The sequence below is a fragment of the Schistocerca americana genome, chromosome 7 (assembly GCF_021461395.2).
Source record: "Schistocerca americana isolate TAMUIC-IGC-003095 chromosome 7, iqSchAmer2.1, whole genome shotgun sequence".
Taxonomy (NCBI): Eukaryota; Metazoa; Arthropoda; class Insecta; order Orthoptera; family Acrididae; genus Schistocerca; species Schistocerca americana.
Window position 1 is genome coordinate 304,183,051 of NC_060125.1, and position 24,961 is coordinate 304,208,011.

Sequence of the window (24,961 nt, forward strand, 5' to 3'; positions counted from 1 at the left end):
CACTGGCACTTGATTGCTCTCTTTTGTGGTAAACTATTTTACGGATTACCGTTAGTTTCATTCTGGGAGGCCGAACACGAGGCGGATGATTAATATTGTACGGTACGACACGCAAACGGGCCGATACTCAAACACGTTATCGGCGACACTCCTCATTCATTACTGGCCATTAAAATTGCTACACCAAGAAGAAATGCAGATGATAGACGGGAATTCATTGGACAAATATATTATACTAGAACTGACATGTGATTACATTTTCACGCAATTTGGGTGCATAGATGCTGAGAAATCAGTACCCATAACAACCACCTCCGGCCGTAATAACGGCCATGATACGCCTGGGCATAGAGTCAAACAGAGCTTGGATGGCGTTTACACTTACAGCTGCCCATGCAGCTTCAACACGATACCACAGTTCATCAAGAGTAGTGACTGGCGTAATGTGACGAGACAATTGATCGGCCATCATTGACCAGACGTTTTCAATTGGTGAGAGATCTGGAGAATGTGTTGGCCAGGGCAGCAGTCAAACATTTTCTGTTACCAGAAAGACCCGTACAGGACCTGCAACATACGATCGTGGATTATCCTGCTGAAATGTAAGGTTTCGCGGGGATCGAATGAAGGGTAGAGCGACGGGTCGTAACACATCTGAAATATAACCTCCACTGTTCAAAGTGCCGCCAATGCGAACAAGTGGTGACCGAGGCGTGTAACCAGTGGCACCCCATACCATCTCGGCGGGTGACACGCCAGTATGCCGATGACGAATACACGCTTCCAATGTGCGTTCACCGCGATGTCGTCAAACACGGATGCGACCAACATGATGCTGTAAACAGAACCTGGATTGATCCGAAAAAAAGGAAGTTTCGCCATTCGTGCATCCAGGTCCGTCTTTGAGTACACCATCGCAGGCGCTCCTGTCTGTGATTCAGCGTCAAGGGTAACCGCAGCCATGGTCTCGTAGCAGATAGTCCATGCTGTTGTAAACGTCGTCGAACTGTTCGTGCAGATGGTTGTTGTCTTGCAAACGTCCCCATCTGTTGGCTCAGGGAGCGAGAAGTAGATGAACGATCCGTTACAGCCATGCGGATAAGATGCCTGTCATCTCGACTGCCTGTGATACGAGGCCGTTGGGATCCAGCACGGCGTTCCGTATTACCCTCCTGAACCCACCGATTCCATATTCTGCTAACAGTCATTGGATCTCGACCAACGCGAGCAGCAATGTCGCGATACGATAAACCGCAATCGCTATAGGCTACAATCCGACCTCTATCAAAGTCGGAAACGTGATGGTACGCATTTCTCCTCCTTACACGAGGCATCACAACATCGTTTCGCCAAGGAACGCCGGGCAACTGCTGTTTGTGTATGAATAATCGGTTGGAAACTTTCCTCATGCCAGCACGTTGTAGGTGTCGCAACCGGCGCCAGCCTTGTGTGAATGCTCTGAAAAGCTAATCATTTGCATACCATAGCATCTTCTTTCTGTCGGTTAAATTTCGCGTCTGTAGCACGTCATCTTAGTGGTATAGCAATTTTAATGGGCAGTAGTGTACTTAATTACTTCTTTACGAACTTTTCACCGAATCCCCTTCCATATGTCATTACTTTACTCCAGAATAATAGTACTTGCACCTACACTTCAGTTCTATAATAATGCCTTTACCATGCAGGGCTACTCACAACACAACTTACTAGCAGCTCCGTGTCCCGTCCTCGAATCTGCAATGCAGCCGCTCGCGAAGGTACTCCGCAACCAAGCCAGCGATGTGACAAATCGCTTACAAGAATAATGCAGCAAGCCTCAGACAGATGCAAAGGTAAGTCGATGAGTTTGCCGTCGCTGTGGGAACAGCTCAGCGTAGGATCGTTGCGCCGCTCTTCCACTGCAATCACTGGACACACACACATAGACCTATCCACAGCACTGCTGTTTATCTCTGTTAGCGTACAACCAACACTGGCGGAAAACAAAACCCTAGACAGAACCGAGCAGTAATGACTGTAAACTTGAGAGCTAAGTGGTAAAGAGGGCATTACTGTTGTCAACATCTGGTACCGTCAGCAAACGGAACAAGACACACAGCGCGTAAAGTCGACATTTGCACTGTTGTGCACTGTTTAATGCAGTACAGATAAAAAGCTAGTTGGGACAAGAATCGAAACGAAATACAGCAAAACTGTAGCGAAACATCGTAGACCTTGTGTCTCTTAAACCAAAATACTGAAAAGGTATTCCTGAACAATCTGTGAAAGTTTGTCGGGCAGTTCTGGTTCATACTGTACTACTGCAGTGATTGATGTCTTGCCACATGTGATATGTGTGAGAATGGGTCTGGTACAAATGTGTTTGATGTTATCATGGTATTATTGTTCCAGACGGATATCTGAAAAGGATTGTAACATTGTGAGTATTTTGTTAGATTTTATTAGCCTGGTGCATAAGCTGGTAGAGTTTCTGTTCGCATGTTCTAATTCCGGTGGCTATGGGGATTATTTATCGATCATAATATTTTGGTTTTAGTACACTGTTCACTGTTTCTATCTGATTTTACATATTGTCATTTGGATACAGTGAGTGGACGAGAGAAAATGGAATGCCAGCTGGTGAACTCAGAACATTTCCGACATATTCTTCTCTTTGAGTTCAGTGGTGGGCTGACAGCAACCGAGGCAGCAAGCTACATTAGCAACGTGTATGTGGATAACACCATTGGACAGAACACGGTAAGAAAATGGTTTCCTCGTTTTAAGAAGGATCGTTTTGACATTATTGACTTTACACGTTCGGTAAGACCTTCGGAATTTGATGAAGACAATTTAAAAACATTAATCCACACTGATCCACGTCACTGTGCTCGAGAAATGGCAGATGTGATAAATTGTGATCATTTCACCCTCGTGCGACATTTGCATGTACTGAGGAAGGTTCAAAAATTAGGTGTATGGGTACCGCAGGCTCTAACCCAAAATCACAAGAATCGATGGGTGCCAATATGAGGATCTGTGCTTGTTCGTCATCAGTTGGCTTGTATCGTTACTGGTGATGAGAAATGGGGTCTCTATGCTAACATAAGCAAAAGAAAGTAATAGTTAAGCCCAAACGAAGATCTAACTTCTCGTACAAAGACATGTGCGTATCGACAAAATGTGATGTTACGCATCTGGTGGAACAGCAACGGTGTAGTGTTCTGCGAATTGCTTCACCGAAGTGCTGACGTTTTTTCCCAACAGTTCAGACGTCTTAGCAGACGCAGTCCAAGAAGGTGGTGTCAGTTCTTTTGGACAAAAGACATATCCAAAAGAACAGATAAACACTGCGATAAACACTGTGTCCAGATCGTACTGTGGTTAAAGCAACTGTCAAGTAAACAGGAAATGCCGTGCTCGAATACCAGTCTGGCACACATTTTCACTCGTAGCCGCTGATTGTAGATAAAGTCTCGATGCTGCTGACATCAATAGTCCATTTCCTTACCTTACTCCCCCTCCATCTTCAGTTCACAGTCCAATAACAACGACCAGGAAGACTGCGTGAAGTGCTGCTACTCCACGATGACGCCGGCCCGTATTCTGCAAGAGCGACAAAAAACAACTACGGGAGTTGGTTTTGGAAGTCACTCCGCACTCACCTTAGTCACCTGACCTTGAGACGTCTCCTTAGAAAAATTATGAATGACTTTGCTGGTAAACCTCTTATGTTATATGATTTTCAAACAGCTGAGCAAAACTGAACGTACTCAAACATTTCTCACTTTACTTATTCTGATCAGCACTAAACTGACACACAATATTTTTAGCGCAACGCAATCTGACTTTCAATAATCCCTACAAAAGAATGGCCCGGACTAACAATAACCTATACATTTCATGAATCACTTACCTCACAAAAATCTTCGTTACTGAACTACTGCAATACAGCGAGCGCCAATACTGCCAGCTAAATAAAAGATTCTAGCTACTGAAGGCACTAACTACTGATAGGCGTAGTTAGGAAATGAAAGATTTTGATAGAGAACAAACGATTTATTTACCTTAATAGTGTTCAAAAGTCATCATATGTATATATCTACCAGTACATGACATCCATCTTTACAAATTTCCTTTTTCTGGCGGACACACGTCCAGATCGTCCGTTCTCAAAACTCTGGCATCTCTCTCTCCACATCCACCACTGCTGGTGACTCACCTCTAACTGCACAAGGCTACCCACTGTTCACATCCAACTGCTCAACACTACACAAATGAATATTCCATCAATGAGTCCAACCAGCCACAGACTACACACAGCACAGTCAGTGATTTTCATACAGAGCGCTACGTGGCGTTACCAACATAAAAACCTAAACAGCCTACTTACAACCTTACGCCCTCAGTTTTTCACTTTTTACCCTCTGTATCTAACAACCATCAAGAAGCTTCCTTTCCGGATGACAAATGCGCTCCTAACATGGCTCGATGAATGCTTAGTTTCAAAACAACGAGACTTCTACAGCCGTAGTATTGTAAAGTTATCCCACCGTTGACAGATTGTTGTAATTAGTAAAGGAGAATATTTATTGATGAATAAAGTCTCTATTATGTATACCTTCCGTATTTATTAAACTTAATCAAAAATGCTACGAACTTATGCATCAGCCAGATACAGTTGAGCAATGCGTAGCTGAACACTTTTTGTGATACAAGAATGGTCAAGTACATGGCCAAAATCAATAGTGCTTAATAAAAGTAAAAAAGCACAGTTGTGTATTATACGATGAAATTTTTAACCTTTATCAAAGCTGTTCAGCACCGCCTACATAAAAGTTGCGCGTTATGTATTTTAATGTCCATTTTATCATTGGCTCATGATGTCGAACTATTTACAGTCCTCCAAAGAATGTATGAATTTGAGCCTATATGACATCGTATAAATTGTAATTATGTGTGTTTGTAGCTGATAATGAAACGAAATGAGTATAACTTCTGTGACAGGCAGTCAGAATGAGAATCATTAAGACAGGAATATCCGTGGTAGGCAGCTCAGGACGGTACCTGCGAAGACGTGCCATATATCAGCGAGACCATACTTCCCTTCACTCCCTTCTGCCTCGGGGCTGCTCGTAGTCTCTATTGTTGACTGTACTAGTAGGCTTCACTGTCAGGCCTGCTGTATTTTGTTCCTTGTCTGCCGTTTCGTTTCACCAATTTTCTGTAGCTATTAGCAATATTCGTTACAAATACTGTAGCAGTATTAATAAATTATTTATACGGCTGCTAAAGATATTATTGCCACACATAAAGAACGAGGTCTGTGTTCTTCTTGGTTAGACGAATTTAAGAACTTCGTCCACATTAATCGAAAATTAATTTCTGTTTTCTCATGGGCATCAGCATACAGTCAGCGAATGGCACAGTATGTATTTTTCCAGCTTCTCCTGCACACCGATTTTATTAGCTTGTAATTTACAAATGACGAGTCTCGTTTCGGTTTTTATGCCAATTTTAAGTAACTCTGCAATATTAAAGATGGTATAATTTTTTTATAAGGTTATAAAAGTATGGCTTATGTCTATGTTAGTAATTATTTGCTTTACGTTTTAGATGTAAAAACATGGCATCCTGGAATGCTTTTCTGAGAGTTTTCTCAGCTATTGTGCTGCTGGAGTTTGTCAGAATCATGTGTTGATAAGAGAGGAAAAAGCCACAAAAAATGTGCTAAAGTCACAACACCATGCATTGGCCAAATATGTAGAAAACTCAATAATCTGTTTAATACGACAAAGGGGCGCTTCGTACAAATTACACTTAGAAATTACACTTAAAAAGGAAGTACGATCAGGGAAAATTAAAACCCCAACTTTTTCAGATCCAGAAATGTATAAAATCTCATGTGATGTATGTAACGAACTGTACATTGGACAAACAGATAGGAACTTAGCAAGTAGGCTCAAAGGTCACACTCGAAATTGTAAAACAAATCAGTCTCTCGTTTACATGAACTTAAGCAGTCATAAACAAGAAGTAGAACGAATGTAAAATGCAACTGAAATTCTTTATCATGTCCCCAAATGAGCTATAATGAATTGCGTAGAAGAAATCCAGATTTATACCCTCCCAGACGCGTATCCAGACGAAATTCTCAATGTATGAACGGATCTAAAGCACAAACAATATTCAGCAAATGTTATTGACTTTCTAAAGGAAAAAACAAGTGTGAACTTCATCTACTCACGACACCAGGAAATAAACCGAAAACAGGAGAACTCCCACCAAAACTACTTCTCCATACGATGACTCAACTCACAGTACGCGTAGTCATTGTATACATACATGCGTCCGTTGAGTGGACCTTGAGTGAAGTAAGTTTTCGTGTCAAACGAACGTAGCTTCAAATACTCGTAAAAGATGAGCAACGTACATAATGTTATGACAAACTCCAACAGCACAAAACTAAGAACACATCTCAACAATACACTTCAGGATGCTATATTCTGTCATGTAAATCGTAAAATAAACTGTCACTAATCTAGAAGTAAGCAAAACTTTTGGGACCTTATAAAAATTGTACTATCATTCACATTACGCGATCACTTGAAGACAGCAAACTCGTTTGTAAATAACTAGCCAATAAATTCGGAAACTGAGCTATAAGTCCGGTGTCCTAACGGTGAAGTATTAGTACGTTGACCGGGTGTGAATATTTAATGTATAATATCAGTTTGATAACAGTGTTGACACAACTGCTTTGATCAAAGTGTCCTTTGAACGATGTGTAGTTTCGCGCTCAAGGCCACATTACTATGCACATTGCTGTATTCCTTCCTAGCGTGTTCTTCCCGGCAGAAGGCAGTAGCTAAATTATCTTGGCACTTGATGTCCATTGCTAAGAAATCAAACGTTAACAGAGTTAATATGGATGGGAATTTGGTGCGTTTTTCATAGCGGAGCTTCAGAATAGTTTTCGTGAAAGGAGCTCTCGAGGCACGGAAGACAGGATGTAGACAAGCCGCGAGGTGGCGGAGAGAAGAGCGGGCTTAGGTGGCCAGCCCTGGCGAGATGATGCTCCCCAGACTCCAGGATCCCAGAGGGCCGACGCCAACCGTGAACCAGGTCAGCGGAGGAGAGGGCGCCGCTACCACAACACCGCCGTCACTAAACAGTTTGTGCGGGCCGCGGCTAATAATGCGAGCAGTGTTTGTCTTACATCACGCCGGCGGAATTGCTCTTCCTTCTTCGCCTATCGTGTTTTGTTTGTCCGAGGGAGACGTGCAGCTCGCCTTCCGGGGCGAATGGCGAACCCTGACAAACACTGTGTGACAGGCGTACCACCGCACAGGGTTGCGGGTACACAACGAGACGAGAAAAACTACCTCGTGCGATGATTTTATGGATTTCTTTCGTTTTATCGTGGCATGGAAAGAGGATTTGAAACTTTGAATCTATGTTAGACCAGTGAAGATGATTAACTCTTGGTTATATATTTCCTTGGCATTTAATACCAAAAGTATTGAATATTCAATTCAAAACTGACGTTCGCCGAACCAGAAGCCTTTAAAAGTGTGTAACATCATTTGAAACATTCTGTAGTTAGTTTGTTAAGTAATTTTGAAATTAAATCTTTATACCTTCTCGCTGTTCATGAACAACAAATATCTTAACTACATCTCTCCCTCATCATTTGCCTTTGCTGTGAGAATGCCGGCCGCGGTGGCCGTGCGGTTCTAGAAGCTTCAGTCCGGAACCGCGGGACTGCTACAGTCGCAGGTTCGAATCCTGCCTCGGGCATGGTTGTGTGTGATGTCCTTAGGTTAGTTAGGTTTAAGTAGTTCTAAGTTCTAGGGGACTGATGACCTAAGATGTTAAGTCCCATAGTGCTCAGAGCCATTTGAACCATTTTGCTATGAGAATATTTCATACGGGTTTTATAGCTATCAGTTTCCAGGAAAATATACTTTATTTGACACGAATCCGTTTACTCAGCAGGAAGTGTCAGATAAACATTTAACTAGTTCAAATAACAACTATTTCGCGAAAGATGCTTGTAATCTGTTACAGACTTGAAACTTCTTGGCAGATTAAAACTGTTTGCCGGGCCGAGACTCCAACTCGGGACCTTTGTCTTTCGCGGGCAAGTAATAGTTCTGAAAGGTTCGCAGGAGAGCTTCTGTAAAGTTTGGAAGGTTGGAGACCAGATACTGGCAGGATTGAAGCTGTGAGGACGGGTAGCGACTTGTGCTTGGGTAGCTCAGTTGGTAAGCACTTGTTCGCGAAAGGAAAAGGCCCCGAGTTTGAGTCTCGGTCCTGCACACAGTTTTAATCTGCCAGGAAGTTTCGTATCAGCTCACACTCCGCTGCAGAGTGAAAATCTCATTCTGTTACAGACTTACTGTCGTAATTCCTTCGAGCGTTCTTTCTGATATGAGAAAAGGAATATACAGTATGCTTTACAAAAGATTGGATCTCCTTTCAATAATTATTTAGGTTACTGAATTTAAGTTCTTAACATTTAACAGTTTCGTTTATTTCCACAGCTACATATACGCTTAGATCTACTACATGCAGCGGATAGAAGCCCAGAAGTTTCATCTCAGTTGGTGCCCTGTGTTGCAACCTCATGCGTAAGAGGGCAAAAACTGTGTTTTCAATGCATTCTGCTCGGATTTTCGTAGCCACGCTCCCAAGAAGAAGGAAGAAAATGAAAGCGTACCGAGAACATCAGGTTTGCTGTTAATGTTATGCAGTAAAACTAGATGTGAGTTATTCGTTGGTGAATATGAGAACAGCCGAAGTCGCCAAAGAAAAGTAAATTTGGTAACCCATATCTTTACCGGCTGCTACGAATCCTTCCCCAGTAAAATACAACACAGTCACTGTGATCTTCAGCTGTGTACGTAGAGGATCCTGGAATTTTCGAGTTCAAAAAATGGTTCAAATGGCTCTGAGCACTATGGGACCTAACATCTGAGGTCATCAGTCCCATAGAACTTAGAACGACTTAAACCTAACTAACCTAAGGACATCACACACATCCATGCCCGAGGCAGGATTCGAACCTGCGACCGTAGCGGTCGCGCGGTTCCAGACTGAAGCGCCTAGAACCGCTCGGCCACTTTTCCGAGTTCCTCAGTACGAATGCAACGTTAAGCAATATTGTGCCAAAAGGGCCTCGGGCGGTTCGCTAGAGATACTAATCCAAACATCAGTAATAGTTGGTAGTAATAACAGGTCCGCATTTCTCAGGCTGCACAGATTGCATCGTAGGCTACCGCAAAACTCACGCCAGCATCACAAAAATTGCAATAGAGAAGTGTGGTTCGGGTCCTGCTGAAATATTAAAAGATATGGAGATAATGATTTGTGTGGGCTTATTCGGCTGAGATCCTCAGTGGTCACCTCTCGTACTTGTCATTCCATCGCGTCAAGCTCCCGATGTTACCCGCTCACACGGGTGCCACTTCAGCCGGCAAAACCACTGAGACCTTTGATAGAATGGTTAACAGAATCTGAGAAGTTTGAATTGACTTATATTACAAGTTGATTTCTTCCGTATCTCATTTCATCCTAAACGGAAACTACGAAATGTGAGAGATATTTTCCTAATATCAAGATCGCTATGATATGTACGTCCCATTCACGAGATAAATATAAGTGGAAAAAAATCGTTATCGAAACAGAAGCTAATCATGAACAGGCCTTGAGCATCCGTGCTAGAAAACACACCTAACATTTTGGTTTCGCTCAGAATTTTAAGTGACATTTTAAAATTAAGTTATAAGTAGATTCATCAGCAAGAGCTGAAAGTGCGAACCAATTAGCCAAAAAGGTTATATGAAGCTTTCATTTTAACTCTGATCATTTGGGATAGTATCACATTTGAATATGTTTGGTTGATTCGCGGAATTTAAGAAAGTAAGTTACAGATGACAGCACTCACTAAGACTTCTGCGGGAATTAGATTGGACATTGTCAGTAGAGTGTAGATGTGTCTGGTGTTCTGCAGACGAAGATCTACTGTGGTACTGACAGGTGCAAGGCGTCGACCACAGGTCTCAAAGTCCAGGCAATCTTTTCGGCAAGATGAGAGAACAACTGAGGGGAAAGAGATATTCCAAACACGTGGACGTTCACTCTTGAAAGGCTCTGTGGCTAAGCAGCGGATTTCTTCCGTTGTGTGCCGGCCGAAGTGGCCGTGCGGTTAAAGGCGCTGCAGTCTGGAACCGCAAGACCGCTACGGTCGCAGGTTCGAATCCTGCCTCGGGCATGGATGTTTGTGATGTCCTTAGGTTAGTTAGGTTTAACTAGTTCTAAGTTCTAGGGGACTAATGACCTCAGCAGTTGAGTCCCATAGTGCCCAGAGCCATTTGAACCATTTTTTTTCTTCCGTTGTGGTTTCGACGGATGCTTAGAGAGAATTGGTGAACATGTTGAAAAATAATGTCAGATTTCTGCGTCACTTTGATGAGTAGTGCTGCATTGAGTGAAAGTTGCTTGACTTATCATAAGAACTTGTAGCTTGCTTTTTGGAGTGCTGTCATATATTTCTTCTGTTACCTTGTATTTGCCTTAAGCACAAATTTGATTGTTGTTGCAACAGGTTATTCTAAAAATTGACACACTGATTTTTGCATGGAGTTGAATCTCGTCTACTTGTTCTTCTTATGGAAATATTGTTGTTCATACTGACGTTAATAGATCATGTTGAATACCTTAATAATTTTAAATTCGTTTGCCGTTTCTTTTTTATTTTATTTTTTATTTTTTATTTTCTTTACAGTTCATTATATCATAATTTGTGTAGTAAAATTTTATACTTTATGTAATAAATTTCCTCCTAAAACCTATTTTTACATTTCAGTTATTGCGAAACTTCGTCTTTTAGCACCCACATCAAGGGTTCAGGCTAAGGTTGTGTGACCTCCCCTTCTCTCTTTACTCCGTTTCTTTCGCTGATCTTTCCTCTTCTTTCTTCTTTCTTCGTACCGTGGCATTATCTCAGGGTTTTCAATGAAGAAATATAGTGAGAAGGGAGCACATGTGTGTGGTGGTTCACGATATCGTAGTCCTGTGATGGAGCGTCACTTGTGCCTCTGGTTTGATAAGACTGATGACTGAAGTACGAACATTTATCAAAAGATAAACAGGCATGTGCTCTCTTTTCGTTTAAAACTATAAATTGTAGCGTAGCTAGTACTATCTATCGTTCTACTAAACTGAATGAGCGCGACACCACTGATGAAGTTTCAACCTCGAAAGAAATTTATTAATAACAATTAGCTGAAATAAAAAAAACTCATCCAATCCAGAAGTCACTCACAGTTAGTATAATTAGTTTTTTATGTGTGCTTAGTGGTCACTGATACTTAAAAAGATCATTTCAGTAATTCTATCACTGTCCGTTTATGAGTTGCTAAGCAATGTACCAACAAGCTGACTATGTAATGATTAATATTTGTCGTATCAAGACAGTAAATCGCTTCTGTCCATTCCGTTCAGATGCTCTTCCAGGTCCTTTGCTGTCTCTGACAGAGTTACAATGTCATCGGCAAACCTCAAAGTTTTTATTTCTTCTCCATGGATTTTAATACCTACTCCGAATTTTTCATTTGTTTCCTTCAATGCTTGCTCAATATACAGATTGAATAACATCGGGGAGAGGCTACAACCCTGTCTCACTCCCTTCCCAACCACTGCTTCCCTTTCATGTCCCTCAACTCTTATAACTGCCATCTGGTTTCTGTACAAATTGTTAATAGCGTTTCGCTCCTTGTATTTAACCCCTGCACCTTCAGAATTTGAAAGAGAATATTCCAGTCAACATTGTCAAAAGCTTTCTCTAAGTCTACAAATGCTAGAAACGTAGGTTTGCCTTTCCTTAATCTAGCTTCTACAAATATGTCGTAGGGTCAATATTGCCTCACGTGTTCCTATATTTCTACGGAATCCAAACTGATCTTCCCCGAGGTCGGCTTCTACCAGTTATTCCATTCGTCTGTAACGAATTCGCGTTAATATTTTGCATCCGTGACTTATTAAACTGATTGTTCGGTAATTTTCGCATCTGTCAGCACCTGCTTTCTTTGGGATTGGAATTATTAAATTCTTCTTGAAGGGAGCATTTTGCTCAGCAGATGGTAGAGTTTTGTCAGGACAGGCTCTCCGAAGGCCGTCAGTAGTTCTAATGGAGTGTTGTCTACTCTCGGGGCTTTGTTTCGACTCATGTCTTTCAGTGCTCTGTCAAACTCTTCACGCAGTATCGTATCTCCCATTTCATCTTCATCTACCTCCTCTTCCATTTCCATAATATTGTCCTCAAGTACATCACTCTTGTATAGACCCTCTATATACTTCTTCCACCTTTCTGCTTTCCCTTCTTTGCTTAGAACTGGGTTTCCATCTGAGCTCTTGATATTCATACAAGTGGTCGTCTTTTCTCCAAAGGTCTCTTTAATTTTCCTGTAGGCAGTATCTATCTTACCCCTAGTGACATAAGCCTCTACATCCTTGCATTTGTCCTCTAACCATCCCTGCTTAGCCATTTTGCACTTCCTATCGATCTCATTTTTGAGACGTTTGTATTCCTGTTTGCCTGCTTCATTCATTGCATTTTTATATTTTCTCCTTTCACCAATTAAATTCAATATTTCTTCTGTTACCCAAGGATTTCTACTAGCTCTCGTCTGTTTACCTATTTGATCCTCTGCTGCCTTCACTACTTCATCTCTCAAAGCTACCCATTCTTCTTCTACTGTGTTTCTTTCACCCATTCGTGTCAATTGTTCCCTTATGCTCTCCCTGAAACTCTGTACAGCCTCTGGTTTAGTCAGTTTATCCAGGTCCCATCTTCTTAATTTCCCACCTTTTTGCAGTTAAATGTTATACACAATTAAATTCTTTACTCTGTAAATAATCAATAAAATTTAGAAATGAATTACATGTATAAAAAAGTCTCAAGTTGATATGACGTCATGGATCACTACTTGTTTCGACTCCCTTACACTCACGTGTCGCCAAGTAGATCCGACTATAATGGACATACTCATGTAATGTTACAGTAGTACAGATCCTAAACATGACCGTTCTTCCACTCCCAGACACGTTGATCAAGACGGTTTCAAGCTGGGTTGACGTACCATACGGAAAAATAATAAGAAAGTATAGAATGACTGTAGTATACGACCCACATACCGCAGCACACCAGAGGGTGTGTCTCAAAATGGCTCTGAGCACTATGCGACTTAACTTCTGAGGTCATCAGTCGCCTAGAACTTAGAACTTATTGAACCTAACCAACCTAAGGACATCACACGCATCCATGGCCGAGGCAGGATTCGAACCTGCGACCGTAGCGGTCGCTCGGCTCCAGACTGTAGCGCCTAGAACCGCACGGCCACTCCGACCAGTCAGGGTGTATCTCAGAGCTCACTATTACGAGTAAGTGTAACATTTATTGATAAATAAACGAATCAGCAAATTGTGTTTCGCAGAAGATGACTATATTCGGAGAATGGGGAAGAAAAGGCAATTAATATGGGAAGATATGGAAAACATGTCTCCCGTAAATCGGACGTAGGTCTGAGACCGACTGCTGTCTTTGCGACTAAGTATCCAAACCAATGCGCACCATTTGCCGGTGGGAAAGCGGAAAGAGAGAACCGACCTCAGGCGGCTGCGAGCCTGGGACCCAGCACAGCACGCCACACCACACAACACGGCGGCACACGGCCCCTGGAAACCGAGAGGAGGCGCGCTCGGGTTTCGCAGGCAGCAGAGCGGGGCACGGCGCCCTCTCCGCGCGGTTTGTGAAAACAGTGTCCCACAAAGCGCGCCCGGTCCCTGGCACACAGCTGGAGCGTCTCCAGCCGCTGAGCGCCAGGGCTGTCCATTATTCAGCACTACGGGAGGGCCGGAACGACGTCGTCGTTCACGGGTCTATAATTGTGTGTCTTAACTCTGTGAGTTGGTATAAACTGCGGGGCAAAGATAGCCTATTATTATCGCATCACATACTAAGCTTTCACCTGTTTCTCGCATGAAATGATTTTTTGCATGGCCCCATTGAAGCTGTTGTGACATATTTTATATGTGTCAATACGTAATGGGCTCTTGAGGGACTGAAGAATATTTATGATTTTCGGAATCAAAGCTTTTCTTGGCACTTGGAACTTACGTGCAGGTGCGGACTCAGGGATCAGTTCTGGAAGTTAGCTACTGTCTCAGCCCCCTCCCATTCACCAATTATAGCTTGTCGCCAAATCCTCCACGCTTTAGTATATCACAGAGCCAAGGGATTTTAATATTAACAGAAATAAAAATAAACAAATGTTAGAATATCCTAACAATAAATTACTTAATAACAATGAATTACTAAAACTGTCTTAATATAATAAGATTCTGTTATATCAGGGCTTAGTACAATGCTCCAGTATAACGTCCAAGAAACTGGAGTTCAATTACATGTATTACCTGAAACGCATACATGCAGCAGTTCGAAAATTACATATGCGATGAAATTAATTTAAGAATTCGACGACGACGGCTTTACGTGCACTAATTTAAAACTAGAACAGCGACAAAGTCTCCCAAGTCTAATGATATCTCACTTTGGAAAATGGCTCTGAGCACTGTGGGACTTAACTTCTGAGGTCATCAGTCCCCTAGAACTTAGAACTACTTAAACCTAACTAACCTAAGGACATCACACACATCCATGCCCGAGGCAGGATTCGAACCTGCGACCGTAGCGGTCACGCGGTTCCAGACTGTAGCGCCTAGACCCGCTCGGCCACTCCGGCCAGCTCACTTTACACAATGCTAAACTATAGTATGCACTCACCGTTATCAACGTTTTACTAACCGGTTCAGTTGTCAACATGAACCTGCTTACCGTGGCCATCTGCACGAATAAATGGATAAATTATTCGTGTTTTGATACCGGTATTACGTCCAAAGGACTAAGTGGGAGGACTGGACGTTATGGCAGGGGAGCATTCACCTTTTATCGTTCACAATATTGATTGAAGTCAATCAACATAAATAACAGTTACCACAAACTTCAAGTGAGAGAACATTTGTATATGAAGCCCAACAGTTGGCTTTAAATACCAAAGTATAACAACTTTGCAAATGAGAAAGATAATATCTTTTTATAAAAAATAGAATAGACTGAACACCCAAAGGCCTACCGTAAGTTCACTTACAGACAGTTTTAAAACCTTGCCCAAATATATTCGTTTAAAAGAAACAGTAAAAAAAAATGGTTCAAATGGCTCTGAGCACTATGGGACTCAACTGCTGTGGTCATAAGTCCCCTAGAACTTAGAACTACTTAAACCTAACTAACCTAAGGACATCACACACATCCATGCCCAAGGCAGGATTCGAACCTGCGACCGTAGCGGTCGTGCGGTTCCAGACTGTAGCGCCTTTAACAGCTCGGCCACTCCGGCCGGCAAAAAAAAGAAACAGTAACCTTACATACGGACACCCAAATAGAAAGGCAATAATATACATCACACTTCTCTTACAAATAGTTCTCAGCTCACGACTTCGTCCATGTGCGGACACGAACATCCTGCGGAGCAGTCAACACGAACCACACCTGGTTGTGCCGCTCGGGCCCGATTTCTCGGCCCAACCGAGGGCGCCAAGAACAGTAGGTGCGTCCGATTTCACTCCCCAGGTGCCCCTCCCCCCGAACGTTTACCTCAGAGGGCTGTCATTGGTTGCACCTGGGCCTTAACGGAACGTTCAATTCCTTCAGATGCACTAATAAGCGAGAACTCGGAGGTGTAGCCTAGAGCCTCCACGATAATCGAGCTCTTGGTGGATGTCGAGATTCAAACTTCGGCACAAGTGTCTCACGGAGTTAGCGTACTTTGGTACACCATACAGTTCAAGAACCACAATATTGTCTGGAACACGGCTTTGATGGTAAGGCAGAATGCCGACGCTACTAGACACCGAGCAACAGTTCGATCGGAATGATGCAACAAACTGCGTAGCGTTCGACCGAATCATGGATTACTAACAGCACTCGCAAATAATTTATCTCGGTACACTTGCAATAAGGAAGGCAGAAAATGCATGGCCAGTGAAAGACATAAACAGTATGATGTCACCTTATCGGGTCAGCGAAATAATCGTCCAACAGCATCAGAGAAGTAGATCACCAGTACAATCTCCCAATAAGATGTAATTGGTTAGCGGCCACCAACTGCTTGGCTGCGCAGACCATCTCAGGACACACCCGTTACAATTGTCGCCATTACAATCGCTTTTCAAAATGGTTCAAATGGCTCTGAGCACTATGAGACTTAACCTCTGAGACTTCTGAGACTTAACTAACCTAATGACATCACACACAATCATGCCCGAGGCAGGATTCGAACCTGCGACCGTAGCGGTCGCGCGGTTCCAGACTGTAGCGCCTAGAACCTCTCGGCCACTCCGGCCGGCAATCGCTTTTCAAAACACCTCTTCACCGACAGGGTTAACTGCCTTCCTCGGGTAATCGCACCGTCTCCTCCCCAAGTCCAAAAACGCCTTCGCGCTCACCCGTCGATCCTCTAACCGCCACGCCACCTCAATCGGAGAAGCTATAAAAATGGCAGATTGAAACAGTTGTCATCCATAAATAGCCTCACACAACATATGCTAACACATCTTACACAGTTTGCTTTTGTACAGTGGTTTGTCTCAAAAGATGAAAAATAACTACACAAAGATCCAGATGATTTTATTTGAAACAAGATTCTGAGAAAAACATTGAGTTCATTAAAAACTGAGAGTATCTTCACTAGACCACAGTGACATTCCATACTTCAGAAATTTAATTCAGAAACTCTCTCGTGGTAAGTACAGGTAAAATTAATTAATTCTTCTGACTTTGCCAGTGACAAACATAAGGAGTGGTGTCTCTTGAAGTTGTGAAATAGTGAAATGTGTCAAAAGTACCCAAAGCCAGCCGCTTACACCATACCACGCATAATGTAGCAACAATGACAAACACCAATCATCTTCCCTACAAAATTAAGTCAAGTGAGAGACGTATGGTTAATGTTTCAAACACTTCAATACATTCAACAATACAAATCTACTCTAAAATAAGAAAATGAATCAAAGCAACACTTTTTCAGAAAACTTGCCAAATCAAATATTTTGAATATATACCAGGAGATTATAATTAAGTGCCACTACTGACAGAGATGCAGTACGGGCTGTAATTATCATATGGCAGAGAAGCTTGGTAGATACGTTAATGCGTTAATGCAGAACCAATTTACCCTGGAAAAAAATTAGTTCCAATTTTCGCCACCAGGATCAAATCTGGCTCTGTACAGTATCTGGTGCTCATATTGAGCAAACTATGAGAGCGGTGGTTAACAATGTGATTAACACTATACGTTTCAGATTTATTTGACCTTCTCTGCCTCAGTCCTATTCCTAATCCATTAGATATGAAAACGTTTCTATACGTCCTTCTTGTATTCACAGTGCCAGGTTGGCACCTGATGACCACACTTGGAGCTATAGTCTGTCCAAATTTCTTTCGGACTGACACTTTGGCAGGAGCACGTGGAGGCGCGGAACGGGTTTGCCAAGTCCCGCACGGATCAGATGCATAACAGTACATTTCATTCAACTCGCTCAAGCAGGGAAATTATTCACTTCATAAATATGGATCTTGCATCAGTGTGTTCTCAAAGAGTTACACTACGTTTTGATTTTCGTTTTGTCTGTGGCAACAAATTGTTAAGACGATGTTCGGACAGCTTACGAAAGTGCGTTTTCTCACGACATGCAGGAAACTTTTTTGTTGTTGTAGTTATGCGAATGAAAACTTAAGAGTGCATCATATTTTCATATGTTCGAAACTAGAAGTCTGTCGGAGATCTCTAATGCGAGATAATTTGAGGTGAATATGGCGCACAATGGCCGGCTCTCGTGTCGTCTACTAATCGGGTGCCCACATACACTCCTGGAAATGGAAAAAAGAACACATTGACACCGGTGTGTCAGACCCACCATACTTGCTCCGGACACTGCGAGAGGGCTGTACAAGCAATGATCACACGCACGGCACAGCGGACACACCAGGAACCGCGGTGTTGGCCGTCGAATGGCGCTAGCTGCGCAGCATTTGTGCACCGCCGCCGTCAGTGTCAGCCAGTTTGCCGTGGCATACGGAGCTCCATCGCAGTCTTTAACACTGGTAGCATGCCGCGACAGCGTGGACGTGAACCGTATGTGCAGTTGACGGACTTTGAGCGAGGGCGTATAGTGGGCATGCGGGAGGCCGGGTGGACGTACCGTCGAATTGCTCAACACGTGGGGCGTGAGGTCTCCACAGTACATTGATGTTGTCGCCAGTGGTTGGCGGAAGGTGCACGTGCCCGTCGACCTGGGACCGGACCGCAGCGACTCACGGATGCACGCCAAGACCGTAGGATCCTACGCAGTGCCGTAGGGGACCGCACCGCTACTTTCCAGCAAATTAGGGACACTGTTGCTCCTGGGGTATCGGCGAGGACCATTCGCAACCGTCTCCATGAAGCTGGGCTACGGTCCCGCACGCCGTTAGGCCGTCTTCCGCTCACGCCCCAACATCGTGCAGCCCATCTCCAGTGGTGTCGCGACAGGCGTGAATGGAGGGACGAATGGAGACGTGTCGTCTTCAGCGATGAGAGTCGCTTCTGCCTTGGTGCCAATGATGGTCGTATGCTGTTTGGCGCCGTGCAGGTGAGCGCCACAATCAGGACTGCATACGACCGAGGCACACAGGGCCAACACCCGGCATCATGGTGTGGGGAGCGATCTCCTACACTGGCCGTACACCACTGGTGATCGTCGAGGGTACACTCAATAGTGCACGGTACATCCAAACCTTCATCGAACCCATCGTTCTACCATTCCTAGACCGGCAAGGGAACTTGCTGTTCCAACAGGACAATGCACTTCCGCATGTATCCCGTGCCACCCAATGTGCTCTAGAAGGTGTAAGTCAACTACCCTGGCCAGCAAGATCTCCGGATCTGTCCCCCATTGAGCATGTTTGGGACTGGATGAAGCGTCGTCTCACGCGGTCTGCACGTCCAGCACGAACGCTGGTCCAACTGAGGCGCCAGGTGGAAATGGCATGGCAAGCCGTTCCACAGGACTACATCCAGCATCTCTACGATCGTCTCCATGGGAGAATAGCAGCCTGCATTGCTGCGAAAGGTGGATATACACTGTACTAGTGCCGATATTGTGCATGCTCTGTTGCCTGTGTCTATGTGCCTGTGGTTCTGTCAGTGTGATCATGTGATGTATCTGACCCCAGGAATGTGTCAATAAAGTTTCCCCTTCCTGGGACAATGAATTCACGGTGTTCTTATTTCAATTTCCAGGAGTGTAGTTTCCGCACGAGGAACGGATCGATATAGGTTTGCAATGAAACTGTTACTGATTTCGGTGAACCGCATGATTAATTCTAATGCAACCAAAAATAATATTGTGAAACTTCCTGGTAGATTAAAACCGTGTTCCGGACCGAGACTCGAACTCGGGATCTATGCCCTTCGCGGTCAAGTGCTCTACCAATTTTTTTTTTTTAATCTCATTTTTGTTCGTTTTCGTTCGTTGTATCTGCTCGGGGCGGACGTCGGAAGACAACCGATTCAGTGCGTGGTTGATCCATTAACTCAGTTTTTTTGTTACAGAGGGCAGCTAACCCTCTGACCGAACACGCTGAGTTACCGTGCCGGCGTACCAACTGCGCTGCCCAAGCACGACTCACGCCCCGTCCCACAGCTTCACTTCCGCCAATACCTCGTCTCCTTGGGTAGCTCAGTTGGTAGAGCACTTGCCCGCTAAAGGCAAAGGCCCCGAGTTCTAGTCTCGGTCCGGCACACAGTTTTAATCTGCAAGGAAGTTTCATATCAGCGCACACTCCGATGTAGAGCGAAAATCTCATTCTGGAAAAATAATATTGTGTTTATCACAGCGGGAAAACGTACCTCAAATAGGCTAATCTATATTGTTTAGTGAGAATAAAATCGATAAAAATTAACAGGGCCCCTGTATTATAGAAGTTTTATTCTGAACAATAATATTTATTTTGTATGATGCATACTGAATTCCTGAGATGAACGTCCTTTGAAATTAGTTTTTATTAAGGCCTTATTATTAAAATTTCAAAACTTATGACAGCATACTTTTGTTATGTAGCCCCTCACAGGTGTAAACTGCGCACGCCAAAATGCGTATCTGGATCCGCCTGTACTCCAGTTATAAACGGATAATGGAAAACAACTCTGATGTCTCTCTCATCGCTATGACGGATTCTTGAAGTGTCACGAGCATTCTCACTCTCAGTGTCCCTGTTGTCATGTAATGAAATTGTCAACTGCTCCACTGAATTTTCCAAGAGAGCTTCTTTCTGCGATGCCCTTTCAATGATGATATGCATATGTTTGACGGCATTCTTCCAGTCGTCAGCGGTAACGTTCCTGACATCTTCTCTTGTGAGTGCTTCAACTGCAGAGGAGATTGATTTTGTTATTCCTGGCAACGTAATCTTTAATTTGGGCCCACATTAACTCTGTTGCTTTGAAATGGCAGTGGGGCGGTGGTAGCCCAATGGCTGTAAGCACATGTTCTTTTGCCAGTTCATCAATTTTTTATAGATGGAACTATGGTTTATGGAGAGATATTCTTCCCATAAGCTCCACCTTTTTAAGGTCGTCACTTATATCGACGTTATGACGCTAAAGCCAATCAAACATTTCCTCCTCTCAGTTTGCCATGACACGTGCCCTGTCAAAAACACCTGAATGGTAAGGAGCATTATCTACTATAATTGTTGACTGCTTTCCAAGATTTGGTATTAGTGAATCTTCGAACCACTTTGAAAATACAACGTGGTTCATTTCCTGTTTTCTTTGATTTAAAAAGCCAGGTATTGCTTGGGAGAAAACACTGCGAGATGCCTGATTAAGTCTGTCACCCTTGCCAGAAGGTTTTGCCTTTGTTCTTAAGCTGTTCGTCTCTCAAGCCGTACTTGACAATATGGACAAAATTGACCACCATTTCGTCAACCCACACAACTTCGTCGATATTTATGCTAGCTACGACGTCTCTTGAAGAAAGGCATCGCCATGCAGCTATATCCTCCCTCTCCATCAACAGCTAATGGCCACAGAAATGTCCATAGTGAAAGCCAAAGTTGTGTAAAACTGTGGGCAAGGATGTGCGACTGCCTCGGAAAAATAATGGTTAAAATGGCTCTGAGAACTATGGGACTTAACGTCTAAGGTCATCAGTCCCCTAGAACTTAGAACTACTTAAAGCTAACTAACCTAAAGACATCACACACATCCATGCCCGAGGCAGGATTCGAACCTGCGACCGTAGCGGTCGCGCGGTTCCAGACTGTAGCGCCTAGAGCCGCTCGGCCACCTCGGCCGGCGCCTCGAAAAAGCGCTGATTTTTAAGTGTGACTAGTAACTTCCTGATCGTCGGATATTCCTTCCTGCGACAGTAATCATAAACATGACGATGAATCACATCCTCTGCAAACGAATCTGTATTGGTGTTCCGCTTATCCATATGACGTTTTTTCCCAGGTATGTTAAGTTTCGATTGTTCTTCAGCTTCCTTTTCTTTGTCGAACATTTCCTTCCTAATCTTCACAACAATGTTTTTGTTTGTATCTAAAGCTGCAGCAGTTCTGTCTGTCACTTTGGTAACGGAGAGCAGCAGGCCACCATTAAGTTTTTCATTCTCGGAGTAGACACGTAATGCTCACACAGTTTCTCTTGTACAGCAACCATTTGCCCAAGAGAACGACACCGAATTTTTCTACTTGTAACTTTCGAGGAACTTCCCGCTAACATCGGTGAGTGCCATACAATGGATAACGGGCACAACGAATGAAGCCCACTACAAGCTGGGAGTGTTGTTTAGAGTAAAGGTTTGGCAGCTAAGGGGATTTGCTGTAACTGCAGGTAACGTGGTATTGGCGGACAGTGTCCGAGCCTGCCGCGTGGGTAACCCCCCCCCCCCCCCCAACACTTTCTTCCTCGCTGTCAATTCTAAGGCAACTACAGACTACAATTTTTTCCCAATGTAAATCAGAAATCAGTTCTACATTAACACATTAGAATATCTACCAAGTTTCGCTCCATACATACGAAAATTACAGCCCACAATAATCCTCTGTGATTAGATGGACTTTAATTACAATTACCCGGTATTTCAGGTATGACTGTGAGTTAACAAAGAGTTCAATAGATCTGGTTTTACAAAGCAGATGTACGTGGTGAGTTGTTAGCAAATGAGCTTCTGGCAATACCTGTGCTCGCGCTCGCCCGTGACTTGTACATCCCTGAAGGAGAATTTGTTTTGGCCCACCTGCCTGTAGGGCTCGTCCTGACAGGTGACACGGCACGAGCCGATTACCTGACAGGCAGCACGTTCCATCGCTTCACCTAAATAGGCTTTTACACTCATCACATTGGATCGCCATACAACATTTCCTTTGTCGAGAGACGGGGATTATTAAAGGAATCCGGCCTAGCCACTACGATAGGAAGGTAGGGGAAACGTAATTGTGAACAGTTCAGAGCTATAATTTCGTTAACCGGACAGTTGACAACTACTATACTTAAGGTATGCAGGCTGATGTCACACGCAAAAACTACGACTTAGAGTACACGAGGAAACGAAACAGGTAACTCAATATGTACACAGGGATAAAAATCTAATAAACATTGGGGATAAAGTCGTGGTAATAGGCAGAAATGTAGAATACAGTGCAGGGATTCTGAAAAATATATTGCATTGCAAGGCGTATTCAGGAGTAGATTTAGACTCTCAAGCTAGTAATGATGAAGAGAAACTGAAATTTGAAACCGTTGTCAGAAAAAAGCAACGTACAAGGAATACTCAAAAGTGAAGAGGCGTGGCGATATACATAGTAAGTTCTCACAGCCTATAGATGCTGCGATAATCAAGGCTACTCAGAGGGTTCAAGACGAATAGAAATATCTGGTGTGCATCACAATTAATAACGACACCTGACGCGGGTGAAAATATACACTAGCAGAACCAAAAACTTCAGAGTTCACAAGCGTTCCTAAGTGAGCTTTTTAAGATGCAACTGTGATTTTGGGGTTAAGAACCGTCACTGATATCATTACGAAATATTTTCGTAGTTAGTACAATCATATTTGAAATGCAAACCTTTAGATTAAAGCCCCAGCTAACTGGATTCGAATTTCACTTATGACTTACGTTAAGATCCAATACACTACTACTTCAGCACATCAGAGTTACGATTCTGTAGACTCTTAGACTAAAGAGTCAAAGAAACTGGTACACCTGCCTTATACCGTGTAGGGCCCCCATGAGCACGCAGAAGTGCCGCAATATGACGTGGCATGGACTCGACTGATGCCTGAAGTAGTGCTGGAGGGAAATGACACCATGAATCCTGCAGGGCTGTCCATAAATCTGTAAGAGGACGAGGGGTGAAGATCTCTTCCAAGCAACACGTTGCAAAAGCATCCCAGATGCGTTCGATGATGTTGATGTTAAAAGTGGTTCAAATAGCTCTGAGCACTATGGAACTCAACATCTGAGGTCATCAGTCCCCTAGAACTTAGAACTACTTAAACCTAACTAACTTAAGTACATCACACACATCAATGCCCGAGGCAGGATTCGAACCTGCGACCGTAGCCGTCGCGCGGTTCCAAAGATGTTGATGTCTGGGGGGGTTTTAGTGACCAGCGGAAGTGTTTAAATACGGAAGAGTGTTCTTGGTGCCACTCTGTAGCAGTTCTGGAGGGGTGGGTTGTCGCATTCTCCTGCTGTAGCTGCCCAAGTTTATCGGAATGAACAATGGACATGAATGGATCCAGGTGGTCAGACAGGATCCTTACGGACGTGTCACCTGTCAGAGTCATATCTACATGTATCAGCGATCCCATATCACTCCAACTGCACGCGCCACACACCATTAGAGAGCCTCCATCAGGTTGAACAGTCCCCTGCTGACATGTAGGGTCCGCAGATTCATGAGGTTGTCTCCATACCCGTACACGTCTATCCACTCGATATAATTTGAAACGAGACTCGTCCAACCAGGCAACATGTTTACAGTCATCAACAGTCCAATGTCTGTATTGACGGGCCCAGGCGAGGCGTAAAATGGTTCTAATGGCGCTGAGCACTATGGAACTTAATTTCTGAGGTCATCAGTGCCCTAGAACCTAGAACTACTTAAACCTAACTAACCTAAGGACATCACACACAACCATACCCGAGGTGGGATTCGAACCTGCGACCGTAGCTGTCGCGCGGTTCTAGATGTAGCGCCTAGAACGACTCGGCCACTTCGGCCGGCGAGGTTAAAGCTTTGTGTCATGCAGTCATCAAGGGTACACGAGTGGACCTTCGGCTCTGAAAGCCCATATCGATGATGTTTCGTTGTGTGGTTTGCACGGTGACCCTTGATGAGGCGCTGCGCTGAAATCTGCACCAATTTGCGGGAGAGTTTCAGTAGTGTCACGTTGAAGCATACTCTGCAGTCGTCGTTGGTCCCTTTCTTGGAGAATCTTTTTCCGGTCGCAGCGATGTCAGAGACTTGATGTTTTTCAGATTCCTCATATTCGCAGTACTTCCGTGAAATGGTCGTACGGGAAAATCCCCACATCATCGCTATCTCGGAGATGCTGTGTCCCATCGCTTGTACACTGACCTTAACACCACTTTCAAACTCACTTTAATCTTGTTAAACTGCCATGGTAGCAGTAGTAACCGATCTAACAACTGCGCCAGACACTTGTTGTCTTATATAGGCGTTGCCGACCGTAGCGGCGTATTCTGCCAGTTTACATATCTCTGTATTTGAATACGCATGCCTATACCAGTGTATTTGTTAAAGAGGATGTTCCATGCGTTGTCCTTACATTTGGATGAAACT